Source organism: Conger conger, chromosome 8 (genome assembly GCF_963514075.1).
Source record: "Conger conger chromosome 8, fConCon1.1, whole genome shotgun sequence".
Lineage (NCBI taxonomy): Eukaryota > Metazoa > Chordata > Actinopteri > Anguilliformes > Congridae > Conger > Conger conger.
Window position 1 is genome coordinate 30,823,473 of NC_083767.1, and position 18,242 is coordinate 30,841,714.

The 18,242-nt window shown below is 41.6% G+C and overlaps 1 protein-coding gene across 7 annotated transcripts in view; it reads left to right on the top strand.

Annotated features, from left to right (window-relative positions):
- The window catches only part of smtnl1 (smoothelin-like 1), a 34,187-nt gene that overhangs the window by 6,480 nt on the left and 9,465 nt on the right, over positions 1–18,242 (top strand). The window contains exons 1-2 of one of the 7 annotated variants that reach the window (XM_061250908.1): positions 8,091–8,481; positions 16,280–16,369. The exons of 1 other annotated variant lie outside the window; for it this stretch is intronic. The gene's annotated coding sequence lies outside the window, so the exon portion shown is untranslated. Of the gene's footprint in view, positions 1–8,048; positions 8,482–9,331; positions 9,419–16,279; positions 16,370–18,242 lie in introns of those variants that run through there. 5 more of the 7 variants (XM_061250909.1, XM_061250911.1, XM_061250914.1 and 2 more) reach the window with 5 other exon arrangements.

The following is an 18,242-nucleotide window of genomic DNA, read 5'->3' on the forward strand; positions in this document are numbered from 1 at the left end:
ACAAAGGAATGCGCGTACACGTATGCCCGCGTCGAGAAAGCGAGGGAAGGAGACGAAGAGGGAAAGAGCGCGTGCACGTGGGTACACGTAGCGGGCGAAGAGGATGGGGGAAGGAATTGGTGGAGAATGTAGGTAGGGCCTTATAATGGTGGACCTATGGTTCTAGCGCGTAATGGCGCGTACACCTAGCTAAAATTTGGGTGGTCAGGAGACAAATTAATGAAATCACCGCAACAAGAGTACTTGCGCTTTGGGAAGCGTTTCCGCGAGTTTGCGGTGCTTGATTAAATTAATTTATAAACTTACAATCCACTGATTATAAGCCCGGAGGGTTATTTGTACGGAGGAGAGAGAGAGAGAGAGAGAGAGAGAGAGAGAGAGAACAATGTAATTGGATGATCATGTGGAAGTTGTAAACGAGAAAAACAATTTAACAAAGTTACATAAAGTTAATCTAACGATACAATGTGTATAACATTAACAAAACTAATGCCCAGATGCGCAGCCTTACTTGGGGGCGAATATCTGATGATATTCGACCAGTCTCAAGCAGCTGACCGTCGTCAGCAGGCAAAGTTTCTTGCTTGGAGAATCTGTGATGCTCCAGGGAATTAACGCTGCCCAGGTACCGTTGTCCCGGGGGAAGGGCGTCTCTGGCGGGACCAGGGAAATCCGTCTCTGGCCTAACCAGGGGAAGGCGTCGTCGTCTCACGCGTGGTTGGAGGAGGAAGAGAAGCCGGTCGTCTTCTAGCTCCAAAGTTGATTAAAACCGCACAATGTATGTGTGATCTCCGATAAAATATCGGGTCCTTGCAAGTATTCGGATGTGTATAATTTCAGAACTAGCAGGCCCAATGAATAGAACCGTGATCAAGGGTTCAGACACAAAGGAATGTTCTTAAAATTATTTAGATGGGAGTCTCTTTTGGAACGAACAGCATGGGGTAGCCGTAGGTTAGAAAGAGGCCGTGAAATTCGCGCCTGAGGCTTTTGTGAGGTCCAGCAGTTGCGTATTTCCGGCTGTTACTGTATTGGCTAAATTTCCATTAAATTACAGTGGGAGGCGGCGTTGATTGCGTCATCAATGGCGTGGACAAAGGCGTTTCCCTGTTTCAAAAAGTTCTTACGTTGGCCCCAACACTGATGAGCAGAATGCATACTTTTTGGGATCAGTAAATATGAGTAATGAGCAATGGACTGTGCAGCTTCTCATTGGTTCAACACCAGTGAAGTTTAAGATAGAGCAGATGCTACTGTTATGTGTGAAAAGACTTTCAACATGCTAATTCCAGAGAGAGAATTAAAGCAGACCAGCATCTTAGCATTGCCAAGGGCACCACATACAAAGACAAGTCATACTCATTTCCAGTGTATGACATCAGAGGAAAGAATGTCAATAACTCAGCCGTTCCACTGCAGCAGAGATGGGCCTTATGAAACACGTCGAGGCGACCCCCTCTAGCCAGCCAGTGATGCCACTCCTCGAATGCCAGTTTCACAGCTAGCAGCTCTCAGTCACAGAGGTTATAAATGATCTCAGTGGGAGTGAGGTGGCAAGAGAAAAATTAACAAGGGTGAACTTTGTTATCTGCTGCTCTTTGGGATAGTACCGCTCCTACTCCAGTGTCAAAGGCGCCACCTCCAGGGTGAACTGTTTCTCAGGGTCAGGCAGGGGGAGCACAGGGGCAGAAGTGAAACATCTCAGTCAATCCAAAGGGGCAAGCAAAATCCTGTAACAGGCAGTCAGAATCAAAAGGAAAGGCAGATCCAAGAAACAGACATGAGGCGCTGGAGAATATAGTTGAGACGCATAACAATCTGGCAAAGAAACAGGGAAACTAGGCGGGTATAAATACACTGACAAATTAACTGAGATGACGTACAGGTGTGAGTGCAGGGAAACAGGCAATGAGACACAGGTGAGTGAAAGACTCCGGAAAGTCAAGACAAGAAACACGAAAACAAAGGCAGGAAACAAGAAAATGCTAGCATGGCGTGTGACACGAAAGTACCTACTGTTAATGCGTCGACACAGCTATTGTACTGTAGTAGTGTACTGCAGTAGTGAAGGCAACATTTAGACTACAATAGTGCATTGTTCTTTGGGCTGTTTCAACACATTATTTCAGTCCAAATGTGGGAATACAGTAGGTTACACCAGCTCAAAAAAAAATTGCTACGCTGCTACTGCTGTACTGCTATGCTGATGACACCCAACTCTTTTTCTCCTTCTCACCATCTGACACACAAGTTTCATCTCTGCTTGCCTGAGTGACATCCAGAGCTGGATGTACAACCACCATCTAAAGCTCAACCCAGGTAAGACTGAAATGATCATCCCAGCTCTTACCTCTCCCCATCTGGACCTCTCCATTTCCCTAGGGAATACCTCACTAACGCCATCACCCTGTGCAAGGAACCTTGGCGTGGTGATGGACAACTGACTATTCCTCTCCGAGAACACTGCAGTGGTGACCCGGTCAGGCAGGTTCCTCCTATACAACATCCGGAGAATCCGCCCCTTTCTCTCCCCCTACTCGATCCAGCTCCTGGTCCAAGCAATGGTTTTGTCCCACCTGGACAACTGCAACTCTCCCCTGGCTGGCGTCCCAGCATCCGCCATCAGACTCCTCCAACTTATCCAGAATGCAGCAGCTCGTCTGGTCTTCAACCTTCCCAAACACTCTCATGTTACCCCCGTGCTTCCCTCCATTGGCTGCCTGTTATGGCTCGCATCAAATTCAAAACATTGGTGCTAGCCCTCCAGGCAGTTAAGGGGTCAGCCCCAGCTTACCTCCAAAAGATCATCAGACCCTACCCGCCTGCCAAACCTCTTCATTTGGCCTCCACAGGCCACTTAGTGCCTCCCGTTCACCAAACTTCCACCTCCCGCCCACGACTATTGTCTTTTCTGGCTCCACAGTGATGGAACGAACCCCCCGTGGAGGTCAGAACAGCAGAATCTCTTGCCACCTTCAAGCGCAGACAGAAGACCCACCTCTTCAAGCTGCACCTCTTCCCGTCCCTCCCGTCCTGTAAACATGAACTGTTGTCTTTATCTGTGTTATTTACTTGTGTCATTAGGGTACCTTTGCTAGTTTTGCTTGGCTAGGTAAGCAGTTTGTTCATACATTTGTGTGTTGCGGTATTACTATAATATATATATATATATATAGTCAGGTCCAGAATGAGCAAAAAAGGCTGTATAAAATAAATAACACAGATCATGAGCTATATTTTATGCCCAAACATATGGGAATATATGGGATATACTTTTATCCTAATACAATTATTCTAATTTTTCATTTCTTTTTATTGAGTAATACTATTTTTTAAATAGTATTAAAATCTGCAGTAAAATTCTACTTATTTAAGTTAATCTCAGTCTTAAGGAACTGTATTGTGGCCTTCCATCACTTCCTGTTTCCCTAGGGTATGAAAATTGAGGTGACACACATATAACCCTTTGTCATCCATCAGCATGGGGAAAGTCAAGGAACTGTCAAATCAAAAGAGACAGATGGTTGTTGACCTACACAAGTCAGATAATGGGTACAAAAAAAATACATAAATGGTTAAACATACCACTAACCACTGTTAGGGCAATAATAAAAAAGTTTCATACATCTGGAACAGTTGCAAACTTGCCAGGAAGAGGACGCAAGTGCATGTTGCCCCCACGCACAGTGAGGAAGATGGTGAGGGAGGCAAAGAAGAACCCAAGACCACAGTTCAAGAACTGCAGACTTTAGTTGTGTCTTGGCGTCACAAAGTCTCAAAATCAACCATAAGACGCCACCTCCATACCAACAGACTCTTTGGCAGGGTTGCATGAAGAAAGCCCTTACTGAGAGCAACCAACAAATTCAAGTGTCTGGAGTTTGCAAAACGTCATTGGAACTATGACTGGAACAGGGTGCTATGGTCAGATGAGACCAAAATGTAACTTTTTGGCCATGTACACCGTCGGCATGTTTGGTGTCAAAAAAAGGGATGCATACAAGGAAAAGCAGCTCATACCTACCGGCTGTTTTGCTGCCAGTGGTCCAGGGGCTCTTGTTAAGATCAATGGTATAATGAATTCCACCAAGTACCAGGACATTTTACCCAAAAACCTGGTCGTCTCTGCCAGGAAGCTGAGACTTGGCCGTAGGTTGACCTTCCAACAAGTCAATGACCCCAAACATACTTCAAAATCAACACAGAAGTTCTGTGAAAACAAAATCAGTGTTTTGCAATGGCCATCTCAGTCTCTGGACTTAAACCCTATCGAAAATATGTGGTCTGAATTGAAGAGGGCAATCCACAAGCGCAAACCTAAGTATATGAAGGATCTTGAAAGGTTCTGCATGGAGGAATGGTCCAAGATCCCTCCAAATGTGTTCTCCAACCTTATTAAACATTATAGAAATAGGCTCAGGGCGGCACGGATGGTGCAGTGGGTAGCACTGCCGCCTTACAGAAAGGAGGTCCTGGGTTGGAATCCCGGTCGGCCTGGGCCTCTGTTTGGAGTTTACATGTTCTCCCCGTGTTTGCGTGGGTTTCCTCGGGGTACTCCGGTTTCCTCCCACAGTCCAAAGACATACAGTTTAGGCTGATTGGAGAGTCTAAATTGCCCGTGGGTATGAGTGTGTGAGTGAATGGTGTGTGTGCACTATGATGGACTGGCGACCTGTCCAGGGTGTATACCTGCCTTTTGCCCAATGTATGCTGGGATAGGATCCAGGCCCCCTGCAACCCTGTTCAGGATAAGCGGGTTAAGATAATGGATGGATGGATGGAGAAATAGGCTCAGTGCCGTTATCCTTGCCAGGGGAGGCTGCACCAAGTACTAAAATCAGGGGTGCCAGTAATTGTGAAACTTTTTTTTTTTTGGAAAGAAATTTTTCATTTGAAAAATGTGTCATTTTGGTCGATTCCATTGAATCATTAATAAAGTAAAATATTACTATATATCTGAGTAATGGTATTATTTGTTTGAGCTTCAATTATTGTTCAGTTATACAATGTTTTGGTACAGTGTCAGGCTGTCTACTGTTTATTTTGAAACCTGAATTTATGAACTATAAACCCAGGCAGAGGGTGAGTCACCATGTCAGTGAGTCTTTTTCAATGATAGGAAGGGATTTACAATGGTCTTGTAACAATGTTTTAACACCAAAATCTTAGCTATTATACCTTTAAAATCCACTAAGTTTTTATGAAGTGAATATCCACAAAATCCCCGTCTTTTTGTGGGATGACATTGGCTCAGGCTGTAAGAGCAGTTGACTGGCAGGTTTGCCGGTTTGAACCCGCCCTGGGTGTCTAAGTGTCCCTGAGCAAGACACCTAACCCCCAATTGCTCCTGACGAGCCTGCTGATGCCTTGCATGGCAGCCAATTGCTGTTGGTGTGTTAATGGGTGAATGAGAAGCATCAATTGTTCAGCGCTTTGGATAAAGGTGCTATATAAATGCCAACCATTTACCACTTACATCCATAACATTTGTCTTATTTTTTCAGACTTAACAACTTAACAATATTTATTATTTTTTTCTTTATGGACATTTTACTGGCTCTTAGTAAGAAATATACACTCAGTGAGCACATTATTAGGTTAACCCAAACTGCACCAGTCACTTGACCCTTAGACTTATTGTTTAGACTTACTGGTCTACTGCTGCTGTAGCCTATCCACTTAAAGGTTAGATGCATTGTGTTTTCTGAGATGCTCTTCTGCATGCCGCTTTTGTAATGCCTGGTTATTTGCGTTACTGCCACCTTCCTTCAACCAGTCTGGCCCTTCTCCTCTGAGACTATTGTTGTGAAAATCACTAAGGTTCAGCAGTTTCTGAGGTACTCAAACCATTTGTTCCCCATTCTTCTCCAATTTGGTCTGAACAACAGCTGAACCTGTTGACCACGTCTGCATTCTTTGATAAATTTAGTTGCTGCCACATGATTGGATAAATGAGTATTTGCATTAACAAGCTGGTGTACAGGTCTACCTAATATTGCTTACTGAGTGTATTTTCTTATTTAATTGTATGCATCAGTTTCTTATAGTACTGTATAATTTGTATTTCTATTAGAGTGGTCTATTCTGTGTAGATAATCCCCTTTTTTGAGTGCTCCAGTAGTGTAACCTACATGTTTCACAGATGAGGGGAGTGCTTTGATTCTTCGGCAGTTCCTTTAAGCCTCCACACTTAGCTCTTGCCATCACTCTGACACTAGGACCTCTGCAGGCTCTTTTAGGTGCTTCTTAGCAAGCTGTAACCAGGTGATCCTGTTTTTGCAGCAAACCTGGTTGCGCCCTGCTGCTCGACAAGACTCTACACTTCAGCTATATTTCAACCTAAATATCTACAACTACATTTGAATCAATCAATAAGAAATAGGATGCTTTATCAGGAGATCAAAGATTTGAAAATGAGCCTAGAATTAAGTTACCAACAAATAGGCAATCTCCAAAGAGACAATATCAAACTTAAACCCTCTGTGGGAATACTCACAATGAAAAAACAAAACAAAACACTGAAAGAGACAATCCTCAAAAACCGAAGTAGATATATGTGCAACAATCTTATCTTTTCTGGAATCCCAGAAAGCACAACTAAAAATCCAGAAACCTTGGTTAAAAAAACATCAGGCACTCATCTCTGAAACTTTCATTAGAAACTGTGAATAAAATAACATTCCACTGCACACACTGACCTCATCTCATAATCACCTAATTCAAAGACTTCAAGCAGAAGGAATTAGTAAAGAGCAAGGGATGTGAGCTGAAAGGGATAACATTTGGCATCAAATAAACAAATGACGGAAGATACTATATCCCATTCTCAAACAAAATAGGCAGAACGGCAAATGAGCACCCATTGTGGTGGACAAACTGTACATTGAAGGACAATTATTCCAGGACTCCACCACCACACTCTGGCTCTTCTGAAAGGATTCAAATTAAAAAATAAACCAAAAATAACAAAAATCTCTCACTACGTGGACATTGTGCAAACCGTATATACTCTAAACGCATTTACTCTCTCCTTTTCTCTATCCACCTCTCCACACACACACTCTCTCTCCCTCTCTTTTACTAATCTACCTATACCTCTATACCTCTATACCTCTCACTCCCTCTCCTGTCAAACACTCTCCACTTAGCTCTATGTTTTTGTGTACTTACAGTATGATTATGCTCTTTTTTGTTGTGTTTGTTACTTGGTCCATCTCAGAGGAATACACATGCCACTCTTGCAGTGCAACTGTAAAACTAACATTGTGAACAGTAGTAACCCTGAAAACCACTCATTATGTCTGCTCACAATTTTATTCGTTTGAACATTAGGGGCATTGGCTAACCGACAAAGCGTTCCAAAGTCCTTAACCATCTTACAGAAATTAACCCCAGCTTCTGCCTTCTACAAGAAACACATCTCACAACATTAGAACATCTAAAACTTAGAACTAAATGGATATTCTCTGCATTTTATAACTATAACTATACTAATAAATAAAAATGTTCCAAACCAAAACAAAAACACAATTGCAGCAAAAATGCATAAATTTAAAGACATATATTTTATTTGAAACTGTCATCTTATTTGAAATACCTGAATTATTTATTGTATAATCATAAAATGTAGCATGCACGGGGCATGGATTTTAGCCCCATTTAATAGTAACATATATTCATGATAATCCAACCCATTGGTAAACTTGCCTAAGTTTGCTTACTGTCTAATACAAAACACTTATTTTTATTTTGAGTGTTTTGTATGCACAATTTCTTATCTCAGGTCATCCTGCCAATAAGCCACCAATGAGGCACATATTGAGAATGTTTCTGAGATGAGAGTTTAAGGAACATGCCTACATGAGTTGCTATATTAAAATATTTTTGTACATTTTGGAAACAAATGTATAGACATCAAAGCTTGGAGTCTTGGAGAGTCTCCTTTTAAGTCCCTACAGGACACACCCCCCCCCCCCCCCCCCCCCCAAAAAAAAAAGAAAAGCCGACACATATCCGGAACCTGTTTGAACTAAGCAAGACCCAGTCATGCCTCTTCCTTACAAGGTACACATAAAGAACGGTCTGTCATATTTATAGCCACCAAATTAGAGGAGGAGTAGGGGGGAGATGAAGACAGCAGAGAGTAAAGAAGGTCAGAGAAAGATTGCAGTTTATTTTTAAAGCCATCTGTTTTGTGTTGAATGAAAAGATGCAAAGTTTAAAAGTACAAGCAGACAGTGGAACACATATATAGGGTGACTGAGAGAGAGAAAATGGGAATGAGCAAATGAGAGAGAATGAGAGAGAGAGAGGGAGAGAGAAGGATTGTGATAGACTGACTCACTGGACATTACTGTTCATTTATACTATTGTAAGCCAGAAAACCAAGGAGCAACAACCTGACCGACTTGGCATTGCTGGACATTAAAATCCTTCTGAGAGAGACAGGGGTAAAGGGGCCTAATTTGCATATTACAGTGGGTAAGAAATTTGCTTTTACTGAATGAAAGAGTGTGTGTGTGTGTGTGTGTGTGTGTGTGTGCGTGTGTGCGTGAGTGTGTGGGTGCATGAACATGTGTGTTTGAATAATGTCTACTCTATATCAGCCACCGGCGGGTGAATATGTTATCAGTGCTGAACATGGAAGCTAACAGATGAGGCAGTGAGTTTTGGCACTTTGTGAGTCTTCTTAATCAATCGCTGAATAATGATTTTAATATACACCCAAGTATTGTATTTCACAAGTCAGTGCAAAGTCAGTGCGCAAAATGTCTTGTGCATTTGAGGGTGTAGAATGTGTGGGACTGTATGGTGAGTGTACAGCAGTGGTCTCCAGCCCTGGTCCGGGAGAGCTACAGGGTTTGCTGGTTTTCACTGTTCCTCTGCACTTAATTAATCAATTAGACAAACACAGTTAACTCACCGTACCTGGTTACCTGGGTCTCAACAGGGTGGTGAAAACAAAAACCAGCAGCCCTAGTAGCTCTCCGGGACCAGAGTTGGAGATTTGGGGGTTGAGGGTTGGAGTATGCTTAAGTGTATGGTCTGTGTGCTGTGTGTGTATGTGTGCAGTGTGTGTGTAGGTGTGTGCGTGTGCAAAACATCATTAAGATTAAAGACAGTCACCTCAACATACAGTACAACATACTTTTGGAGGGTACTGTAAATGACCCAGTCAGCCATGAACAAAATATAGGCAAAATACACATAGCTCAATCTGAGAAAGTAATAATGAAACTGATGGACACTTTGTCACTTTATTAAGTATTTATTATTTATTTATTATTTATTTATACTTGTTTTTAAACTTATTGGTCATCTGCTGCTGTAGCCCATCAACTTCACGGTCCAACCTGTTGTATGTTCGGAGGGGCAGCCTGTAGCCTCATGGCTAAGTTACATGACTGGGACCAGGAAGGTTGGTAGCTCAAGCCCCGGTTTTGCCACCATAATATCCGCACAGCTGCCAGACCCTTGAGGAAGGCCCTTAACCTCACATTGCTCCAGGGGGGATTGTCCCCAGGCTTAGTCTAATCAGATTTAAGTCCCTTTTGGATAAAAACATTTGTATAGGCCTTTCTCCTCTGACCTCTCTCACTGACACTGTTGTACATGAAAATCTGAGGATATCTGCAGATACTGAAACCACTCCATCTGACACCAACAATCATTCCAATTCACTTAGATCACATTTCTTTCCCATTCTGATGTTTGGTCTGAGCAACAACCTCTTTACTATGTCTGCATGCTGGTATGCATGCTGTCACATGATTGGCTGAACAAGCTGGTATACAGGTCTACATAATAAAGTGGTCACTGAATGTACGTACGTAAAGGAAGCAGTAGCCCCGTTTACATGGAGCCGTTTATTCAGATGTTTAATCAAATTAGCAGGCTGATCGGAATAAAAATGCCTCATGTAACCACTCAATCCAATTTAGGAATTTATCCAATTCCAAATTTTATTCGGTTTAAATGGAGTAGTCTAAACCTTTTGACAATCCTTTTAAGAAGACAATATATGCCATGTAAACTACTTTCTTTGGATTAAATACATATTCTGCGCTCGCTTTCTCTCACTAGTGGGAAGATAATTATATTCAGTTGATGTTGCTGCCTGAAAAGTGGCAGCAGAAATGCAAATATTGCACATAATACACAACGCATATTTGGAGAAATATGTATTGGGCAGCTGCGCAGGATCATTCTACACATGTCAGAATATTCTATTCTGATTAAATGTTTGGCATGTAAACACACACCTATAATCGGATCAATTTATTCAGCATGCATGTAAACGATTCATTTGGAATGTTCAATTGGAACAAATTACTGGGAATGAAGAAATATTCTGCATGTAAACACGGCTATTGATTTGGTAATGGGGCCCCTTTTACACAGACAGAATTGAAAAAGCCATGTGTTAATTTATTAATCTAAAACACAGAGCTGCACTGATTGTAACCCCATTCCAGTACTGTGCATTCAGTGGTTTTCAGCAGAAGCAGCTGTTTGGGGGTGAGGGTCTATTTCTGGATTTATGGACTGCATGTTGTTCTAAAGGTCATCTGAAGAGGCTCACAATCTATCCAGAGCAGAGAGAAGGGGGGAGGCAAACTTATGTACCAACACTATAGTACATTAACACTGCACTGAGAGACATGGTTCATAAATACAGTATATCCACACTGACTGCACTCTACAATACATTTACACTGTACACTGTGAGGGTGTTAATACAGTATATACTGTACACTAGGAGTGAGTGAGTAGTGCATTACTTGTATCCATTTCCGTATCCGTTAAACCAATAAAATGACTCGTATCCATATGGCCGTTATTCGTACTCGGAAGTTAGCATGACATAGCCCAGAAGTGTCGTTTAAACAGTCCCCTGTACTACATTGCAATTTGCAGTACATTGAAACCAAGACTTTCACCTGAAGCACAACTACTATGTAAATCTCTATTAAATCTTTATCTGCTTAATCTTAACAAAAAAATAAAAAACGAAACCGTCTATATAAAATTATGTGTGTACATGAACAATTTTACAAGGAACACTCTGTCCCTTCATCCAAAATTCTCTGTAATTGCAGCCTGAGTCTAAAATCCTTATTACTTCTTTATTTTTTTTAATAGTCACATATGAATGTAGAATGCTGATCTTTGCATTCGGTGAACAATAAAATATGAAAATACTGTACATGAGTGAGCATGTGGTTCATATTCACTGAAATATGGATGCATATATTTTTTGTATTACAATTCAGTGGGGATACTGCTCCTTCCGGTGTTATGCTAAACTCACTGACAGGCTCATCAAAGATGCCTACCAATACAAATTTCAAAATAACACATAAAAATATGAATATAGTCTTTACAATATTAACCCTATCCACTTTGCCCTCTTGTGGTTGAGTCATCACTGTCTCAACTTATTGTTGCATTCATATTTACGTATCATACAAAAAAGACGTGATAAAACTGCATAACGGCAATGCCAGATTGTTAAAAAGTCTCTCTGCCAGCGAGAACAGCAGTTTAGATTCTTATCAGTCTCTAATTTGCAAAGCAGGGGAATAAAACTCCACCCTTCCCCATGCCATGCTCACGGTTTACAACCCTAAACTTGTCACAGACTCAGACAATAATAAGGTATATTCTTTTTTCTTTTTTTAAAGATTTCTTCCAATTCTTTTTCCCTTTTTCTCCCAATTTGGTAGCCAATTGTACCCTATCTAATCCAATTAGTGTCAGCTGGGGATACACCACTTCCCACGACCCCATCCCTTCGGCGGCCCAGATGGAGAATGACACACCTTCTCACAGCCAGCGACCATAATTCTGAGGCGCACCGGGGTACATGCACGTGGCGATCCCTACTAGTCCCTGCTGAGTCCCTCCCTCAGAGCAGTGAGCCAATTATGCCGCTCCATGAGAGCCGGCCAAACTCAGCTTTTGACAGGACAGGGAATTGAACTCGAACTGATGCCTGTATCAGGGTCCGTTACTTTAGCTGTGCACCACCACGGCCCCTAATTAGGTATAATTCTGATCAACTCTGTTTACAACTTTGCTCCGTGCTCCGTGAGTTAGCTGACCCTGTCTTTCCGAAAGTCGTATTAAACATTTTACAAAATTTTATTAGCCTATACCTTACATTGTAACTGTTTTTACTTGTGAAAATAGCATTGAATCATCTCGGATAGCTGAAGGATTTTTTTAACTTTGCGGGCTCGTTACAAAGCAATGTGTTTCAAACTCTCATACTGTTACCTATGTGGTCTTTTACTCGCAAGTCAAACATAGCCTGAGTGGCCAATTTGGAAGAGAGACTGGCAGGTACTTGCTGTTCCCCTCTGAAAGTATTGGAACAACAAGGCCAATTCTTTTGTTTTTGCAATACACTGAATACATTTGGGGATAAGATAAAAAGATGAACACGAGACAAGAGTTCAGAATCTCAACTTTAATTTCCTGGTATTTACACCTAGATGTGTTAAACTACTGAGAACCACCCAATATTTAGGTGAGCAAAAGTAGTAGAACAGAGAGTATTAAGTAAATTAAAATAAATAACACTTATTTGGTAGCATATCCCTTGCTTCTAATAACTTCATCAAGCCTGCGACCCATTGACATCACCAAACTGTCACATTCTTCTTTCATGATGCTTTTCCAGTCTTTTACTGTGGCCTATTTTAGTTTTTGGAGGTTTTCCCATAAATCTCCTCTTCAGGAGGTGAAATGTATGCTAATTGGATTACGGTCTGGTGATTAACTGTGTAAAACTTTACACTTTTTCTGCCTAATGAAGTCCTTTGTTGTGTTGGCAGTGTGTTTTGGGTCACTGTCTTACTGCATGATGAAGTTTGTCCCAATTATTTTGGATGCATTTCTCTGTAATTTGGTTGACAGAATGTTTTTAATCGACTTATGAATTAATTCTGCTGCTAACATCATCAGTTACATTATACATAAAGATTAATGAGGCCACTCCAGAAGCAGTCATGCAAGCCCAAGCCATGACACTTCCTCCACTGTGGTATCCTTCACAGATGAGCTTGTATGTTTTGGATCATGAGCAGGTCCCTTCTTTCTCCACACTTTGGCCTTTCCATCAATTTTGTGGCTCATCTCTGTACTTCTTTGCAAATTGTAATCTCCCTTTCAAATTTTATTACTGATGAGTGGTTTGCATCTTGTCTTCTTCGAACAGTTGATTGCGGTACCTTCACCCCTGCCCTATGGAGATTGTTGTAATGTCTCTAACTGAAGTTTTGGGGTTTTTCTTCATAGCTCTCACAATGCTTCTATCATCAACTGCTGTTGTTTTCCTTGGTTGACCTGTTTGGTGGGCGGCACGGATGGCGCAGTGGGTAGCACTGCCGCCTCACAGCAAGGAGGTCCTGGGTTCGAATCCCCGTCGGCCGGGGCCTCTCTGTGTGGAGTTTGCATGTTCTCCCCGTGTCTGCGTGGGTTTCCTCCGGGTACTCCGGTTTCCTCCCACAGTCCAAAGACATGCAGGTTAGGCTGATTGGAGAGTCTAAATTGCCCGCAGGTATGAGTGTGTGAGTGAATGGTGTGTGTGCCCTGTGATGGACTGGCGACCTGTCCAGGGTGTATTCCTGCCTTTCGCCCAATGTATGCTGGGATAGGCTCCAGTCCCCCTGCAACCCTGTTCAGGATAAGCAGGTTCAGATAATGGATGGATGGATGGACCTGTTTGGTATCCTGTTGCTCAGTACGTCTGCGGTTTCTTTTTTTTTCAGGACATTCCAAGTTGTTGTACAAGCTATCCCCAATGTTTGTGCAATCGATTTCCCCAGAAAAGTGGCTTGCTTTTCACCCTAACACAGCTCTCTGGTCTTCATGTTGCTTTATCTTTTCTAACAGCCTTCAGAGGCAAAACCCAGGGCTAAAGCCATGAGTAGACATTCTGAACTATTTATTGTTTTCCCAATCAATTTAACAGCACACATCTGAGCAACAAGAAACACCTGTCAGTCACATGTTCCAATACTTTTGCGCACCTAAAAATTGGATGGTCTGATACAAAATGTGATATATTCTAAGTTGTTCAACAAATCTAGATAAAAATACCAGGAAATAAAAGCTGAAATTTGGATCTGTCACCTCAGGTACATCTTTTGACCATGAACTCAATTGTAAGTGTATAGCAAAAACAAAGAAACTGACCTGACTGTTCCAATACTTTTGGAGGGGACTGTATTCACAGATCAATTAAATTCATAAAAATACTTGAAGATGGAGACGAAGATATACAATAGACATAATATAATTAAATGTTTCAGTGTGGCGGGATTATTGAAAAAGCAAGTAAATCAAAGTAAACTTGTGAATAAAATTGTAAATTCATCAGCAATTTATTGTACACGGTAATGGGCAAGTGGAGCCAGACAGTGGCAGGGTCAGTTCCTCCAAAATGCTCTTTCAGGGCCACATCTGCTTGGAGATCGACCAGTTGCAACTGGAGAGACCCAGCATTTGCCCACTTGAAGTGCTGTGTGACTTCCTTTGAGAATCTCCTGATATCTGTGATGCGGAATGGGTTCTGAATGAACAGGGTGAGCTGCTGTCCAAGGCTGAAGCTGTCAAAACGTTTGCTGAAGTTTACGATCAGCTTGTCAACAAAGTCAACAAAAGAAGATACGCCTCTCTCACCCTGAACCTGTTCCTGCACTGTTGGTAAGTACAGAGGCTCCCTGCAGGTCTTGAACACTTCAAGTTTCCTCTGGAAGGAGCAGACAGCTGTCATCAGGTCACAAACTGAATGGCCCTTGCCCCGTAGCTTTAAATTCAGTTCATTCAGGTGTGAAGTGATATCAACCAAAAAAGTCACAATATCCATCTTCTAAAAAGAGAGAAAATAGTGTTGCCTTCTGGCTCTTCAGCTGTGCCAAGAAAGCTGTGATTTCCCTTTGGATGGACCAAAAGCACTTGAACACCCTGCCTTTGCTGAGCCATCTGACATTGTTTTGCAGCAGAAGGTCATCAGCATTTGCATCAACTTATCTCAGGAATTCCCAGAGCATGCAATGCTGAAGAGAAGAGGATGCCCTGAGAAAGTTAATAATTCTCATCAGTGTGTTCATCACCTCAGCATACTCGTCTGGCAGGGTGGAGCAAAGGACCAACTGATGAATTCTGCAGTGGGAAGAGATGAGCTCAGGATTGTCCTCTTTCATTCTTGCCACAGCTCCTTTCTCTCTCCCTACCATGGCAGGGGCTCCATCTGTGGTTATTGAGACCACCAGCATCGGCTCTATTCCCCTCTTCGTTAACATCTTCTTTATAGCTAGGTAGATGTCCTCTCCTCTTGTACTGGTCTGAAGGGGTATAACACCCAACAGGTCTTCACAGAACTCTTTATTCTCCTTGTTGAAGAACCTGACATAAACTAACAGCTGAGCATTGTCAGACACATCAGTGGACTCATCTACAGCTAAGCCTATGCATGGTACCTGATGAATTGCTTCATCCAGCCGTGCTAGCACATCCTGGGTTAATATTTCAGTTTCTTGGCTGATGATGCTGACGTGGGTATTTGCTTGATTTTTACACAAAGCTCTTCTTTTTGCTTTCCCTCAAGTAAGGTTTCAGCTACAGCACTCATGTACTCCTTGACAATCCCTCCGTCAGTAAATGTTTTTTTATGTTGACCCAAAATCCAAGCAGGGAACATTCGTTAGCATGTTGTTGGGCAGTGAATGAATGTGTTAGGATTCTGGTGGATCGATCATATTGGGCTCTTAGATCGTTTATTTTCTGTGTTCAGATTTGAGTGGGTATGTTTGTTCAGAAGATTTATGCCTTCTCTTGTAGTGGCGCTTCACATTACCGCTTTTAATAATCGTCTCAGAACATATGACACATACTGGTATTGAACTGCCCATGGGAAGAATGAACATGTAAGAGTCAGTCCATTCTTGATTAGAAGCTCTGTTTTTGCTGTCTACTTTTCTCTTTTTAGAGCATGCCATGTGAAATTACTTTTCTCTCACATATTCCTCTCTCCTCGTCTCACCTCTCCGCTGTGTGTCTCTCACTCACTGACTTGGGTCACTGTGCTTATCAGAATGCACAGATTTGATTGGCTGAGTAGCATCACGTGAGATGATTTGCAACGCATGCAATTAGTCTGTGAGTTTCCTGGACTGGTAAACCAGTGTCGTAAATGCTAGAAAAGCTGCGCTGGTTAAAATAGAAATGCTTTGTCAAAATTAAATAATTCTCAATAATTTATTGCTTATAGGTCCGGGTCTGGATAGGATGGTGTCTGGGTCCGGATCCGGGCCGCAGTCCGCCTATTAGTGACCCATGTTCTAGAGGCTAATGTTCAAAGGTCAGTCCAGACATTGAAGTTGAAGAGCAGTTGGGTATTCTAGCAAGACAATGATCCAAATCATACCTCAAAATCAACGATGAAGTACCTCCAGGAAAGACAGATGAAAGTTTTGGAATGGCCACCAAAGTCCCCAGACTTTTCAATATTATTGAAAATCTGAGATATCTCAAACATGCCGTACATGCAAGGAGGCTGAAGAATATTTCTAAGCTAGAAGTGTGGAATGGGGAAAAAGGAGGGGATTGATCAGCAGAAACATTTATCAGCATGTGTGTGCTCTCAGTCAGTGCATTGATGGGAATTTGTAAACTACTTTTGGGAAACCAAGTAGTGCAGAATTTCACTTGATTAGTAACACACACTCGGATAATTGAATTTAGTTTTTTCACGGTGGCACTTTACGGACATATCTGGGTGGAATGTGCTTACTCCTTTTCCTGAAAACCCCAAGAAAACGTAACTGTCAACCATTACAAAAAAATATGCCTAAAGTCCCAGAGAGTAGAGGCCACTATCTTTGTACTTTCCAGAAGTAAATGGTTTAAAATAATTTAACTGTAGCCTACCACTTGCAGATCTTAGAATAAATAGTATTCTCTGTGGAGCTTGTCTATACAGCCTATCCACATTATCAGAAATTGCATACTTGCAAGGGAGAAAATTGGTTTTGCGAGAGGTAAACACGTTTTGATAAGATATTGTGATCTGCGAGTGAAAATCGTCGCAAATTGCTTTCAGGAAACTAGATATTGACATAATCTTAATTTTTTCAACATGTGTAAAGTAGTCTGCTTTATTAATTATTCAATGGATTCGGAACTGCGATTCAATGGAATTTTTAAATTTCAAATAAAACATTTATTTACCGAAAAAATAGGCACCCCATACGTTTCATACTTTGCCTAAATGCCCTTGGCAAAGATGGCAGCCATGAGTCTTCTCCTATAATTTGTGATAAGCTTAGAGAACACATTTGCAGAACATGGGTGTAGTTTTTACCATTTCTGTGTCGATTTTGATGTATGTTTGGAGTCATTGTCCTACTAGCCGACCAAGCCTCAGCTTCCTAGCAGAGGCAATCACATTTTCTGCCAAGATATTACCTGGTACATTGTGAATTCATTGTGCCATTGATCTTAAACAGCGCCTCTGGATCACTGGCAGCAAAGCTTCTCCAAAACTTCAATGACCCATATTTGACAGTTGGTGTATGAGGTGCTTCGCCTTGTATGTATTCCTCTTTTGCCGCCAAACATGTCAATGGTGTGTATGGTCAAAATGTTCCATTTTGTTCTATAGCACTCTCTTCCAGTCATAATTCCAATGGCAAACTCCAGATGCTTGTTTTTGTTTATTGTGCTCAGTGAGAACTGTCTTCATGCCACCCTTCCAAAGAGTTTGTTGGTATGGAGGTGCCATTTTAGAGACTTGGTGACCCCAAGACTTTTCCAATCTCTGCGATTCTTAAACAGTGATCCTTGGGTTAATTATGGCCTCTCACACCGTCTTCCCCCAAATTTATTAATAAACACACCCCATACGCTGTTTTCTTGAGCATTGTTTTAAACAACTGTTTAACTGTTTTAATAGTTTTTGTGAATGTATTATTCGAGATATATGTTATAATGCAATGATATATGCAAATTGGTGTGTGAAGCAGTAATAAACTCTACTACTACTCTAATACATGTTTATTATATGCAGCCTTTTTCCTAAATTACTATTAATGGTGCCAATAATTCTGCAGCCCACTGTATATCGTAAGAAAATGGTGAAAAGATATAATGTTGCCAGTGAGTGTACTACCAATGGAAAATGTATGAAATCCTATTATAGTGACATCATCTGCCAAATAGTGATACTTAATGCA